Source organism: Trachymyrmex cornetzi, unplaced genomic scaffold, assembly GCF_001594075.2.
Source record: "Trachymyrmex cornetzi isolate Tcor2-1 unplaced genomic scaffold, Tcor1.1 scaffold134, whole genome shotgun sequence".
In the NCBI taxonomy this organism is placed as follows: domain Eukaryota; kingdom Metazoa; phylum Arthropoda; class Insecta; order Hymenoptera; family Formicidae; genus Trachymyrmex; species Trachymyrmex cornetzi.
In genome coordinates this window covers 43,849-47,467 of record NW_017295917.1, presented here as the reverse complement: position 1 = coordinate 47,467, position 3,619 = coordinate 43,849, and positions in this window count along the sequence as shown.

The following is a 3,619-nucleotide window of genomic DNA, read 5'->3' as shown; positions in this document are numbered from 1 at the left end:
AGTGTGTTTTGCGATTTTTACAATGGATAAAAAGATCGAACAAAGAATTTGTCTCAAATTTTGTATTGCAAATGGAATTTCGTGTGCCGATAAAGTGAAAGAAATGGTGACTGAAAATCGTCATTTCAGTTTGAGAGAGAAATAAAGAATATTATCTGGGCGTTATGCGGCGTTTGAGAGAGCAAATTCGTCGAAAAAGGCCAGATTTGTGGAAAAAAAACTCATGGATTTTGCACCACGATAACGCACCATCTCACAAGGCTATCATTGTGAACGCATTTCTGGCCAAAAATTCAACAAATATCATCGAACAACCACCGTATTCACCTGATATGACTCCGGCTGACTTTTTTCTCTTTCCAAAACTCAAATTACCACTTCGAGGCACTCGTTTTCAGTCGATAGAAGACATAAAAGAGAATTCGCGGCGAGAACTGAAGTCGATTCCGGAAAATGCGTTTAAAAAATGTTTTGATGATTGGATTATTCGTTGCCATAAGTGTATTATTTCGGAAGGGGCTTACTTTGAAGGCGATACAATAAATTTGAATGAATAATAACTATTTTGTGTTTTATTGACCAATTCCCGGTACTTTTTTGACAGAATGTATAGTTCAGTGAGCGCCGAGCTCCAAAATCTTGCTCGCGACAGCGCGCGTGCGAGTTTATTCACCCCATAAACGTCATGTCATCGTTCACGAGCTCCTTGATCCGGGATCCGTCCTTACGTTTGTCTCCGAATCGCTTGCTCAACGCCTATGCCTTTCGAGAATTAATCGCTTCGTTTCCATTACTGGCATTAGCGAAATGCAATCCGTCGTGCGTCATGCTGCCCAAATTATGATTACTCCAGCGTATTGCGATGGACCTGCCTATACTACGACCGCGTTTATACTTCGATCATTAACGAAATATTTACCGAATCGAGTCGATACCGCGTATAATTGAAAACACGTTGCAGGAATCGAATTTACTGATCGTGATCCCATGAGTTCGGATCCGATTGACATCATAATTGGTGCCGATCTATTCAGCATGTTCGTTCTTGACGGTGTTTAAAAAGATTTCTAACATGAGCCTACTGCGCAAAATACTACTCTCGGCTGGATTCTGTCTGCTTGATTCTCGCACGTTCCGAGTCCAGAGAACCAATACCCTCGTTTTCAATACTGATTCAGTTTCTGCACTTGCGCATCACGGAGTCGTTATTGAGACTCTTGATCGCGATCTTCGTCGCTTCTGGGAAATTGAGGAAGTGCCTCAGAAAGCTCCTCGGAGTCCTGAGGAGCACCAGTGCGAAAAGCACTTCAGAGCCACACATTCTGGGACGCTATATAGTCCGACTACCGTTTAAAAACGAACCACCTATCTATAGGCGAATTGCGCTCGATTGCTGTTTCAATTTCGTCGCTTGGAACAACGCTTAAGGGGATCCTAAAGACGTCTGTATTACCGACTAAATACGTATAATTTTTGTATAACGAATACTCTTTTTCTCTTTCACGGATTGGAAAATCCTTTTCCAGGATTAAAGTATACGCATTAATACGTGTTTGTGAAGTGGAGTCTACGCTGAGAATAATCAAAAATTTCGAAATCGATATATTTTTTATCATTTCTTAGTGTAACATGGCGTCTCAGTTATCAAGTCGTGACAACATTTGCTTGATATGAAAGCTTTGCAACCCGAACGCACGAAATAATAGTTCCCAAACACGTAATTTGCACGAATATACAACCTCGAGTTCTTAGAATTAGATTTAGACGCTTTATCGCGACGAATTCGTTGTACGAAAATTGACATGTATGTGTGACTGCGTGTATCATAGGCTGCGTGAGATATTGATGTGGTAGTATAAAAAAACATGTCGATGTGCCGCGCGTGGTGCGACATCTAGCGATTTCGTCGGAGTTCGATCTTTGCTTTAGGATCCCCTTAATTCGAGACCCAATCAACGCAATATCGCAAATTTCTCACAGAGTACGGAACACTCGGTCATACGACCAAAAATCCACCGACAGAAATTGTCAAACCAGAGCAAACCTATTATATTCTGCATCACGCTGTCTTACGTGACATTACCATCCGCTTACGAGTAGTCTTCAACGCTTCATGCCGCACCTCAAACGGGACGTCGTTGAATGACCATATGCTCATAGGCCCTAAACTTCAGAAAGATTTAGCCACTGTCTTAATGCAGTGGCGTCAATACCGTTACGTGTTTACCGCTGATATCGCCAAAATGTATCGGCAAATCTTAGTTGACTCCTGAGACATCGACTACCAGCGCATTGTGTGGCAACCTACCCCTGGTGAACCAATCACGGATTACCATTGTCTCACTGTTACTTACGATACAGCCGCCGCTCCCTACTTAGCCCTTCGGGTTTTAGATCAACTCGTCGATGATGAAGGTGCCGAATTTCCGCTCGCGGTTCCCGTTTTACGTCATCAGACATATGTTGACGATTGTGCTTTCGGCGCAGACAATCAAATTCTTGCTCGTCAAACCCGCGATTACTTGATAGAGTTGCTGAAGAAAGGAGGGGCTCACTTTCGCTTTCGAAAATGAGCATGCAGAGCCACCGCTCTGTTGTCCGATTTCGATCCAGCGGATCATGGTTTAGCCACTAATAAGGTTCTTTAAGACGATGAGCATCTTAAGGTCTTAGGAATACTTTGGAATTCTAAGCTAGGTATCTTTCAATTCCGCGTTTCCGTACCATCATCACCCGAACGAACCAAACGAGCCATTCTGTCGACCATCGCCAAGTTTTTCGATCCTTTAGGATGGGTTACTTCCGTCAGTATTACCGCCAAAATTTTTATGCAGCGATTGTGGTCACTCCAATGCCAGTGGGGTGACGAAATTCCTAGCCAACTCCTTGATTACTGGTCCGATTATCATCAACTACTTCCGTGTCTCAACGCCATTAGCATTCCACGCTGGACTACTTACGGATCTCATTCTACACTATTCTACACATACTATTCTACACTACGCCCTTCATGGGTTTTCCGACGCCTCGACTGCGGCTTTCGCTGCGGCAGTGTATCTTCGTACCGTCAATATAGACGGCTCTCAATCACCGTCTCTCTTCTCGCCGCCAAATCAAAAGTGGCCCCTCTTAAAACAATCAGCGTCCCGCGATTGGAGTTATCCGCTGTGTTGCTTCTCACTCGCTTGATGCATTTCGCGCACTCAGCGCTCCAACTCCCAAATCTCGAGTGCCACTGCTGGACTCCACCATTACACTCGTCTGGCTGAGTCAATCCCCTTCCCGATGGAAAATCGTCACCAATTCTGTTTCGGTTGTGCAATCACTCCTCCCTGGAGTTTTTTGGCGTCATGTTCCGACGCACAACAATCCCGCGGACTGCACTTCACGCGGTTTCGCTCCTGACATTTTCGAGATACATGCCTTATGATAGTCAGGCCCTCCATGGCTACATCATCCTCCCGAGTTCTGGCCGAACTCGTGCCCTATGGTACCCATCGAGATTCCTCTCGAACAACGCCCGGAATCACCGGAATGTGCCTTGCACGCTATGCCCAATTGGGATCTCGCGTTGCGTTACTCTTCGTGGACACAATTGCTACGAATTACCGTTTACCTG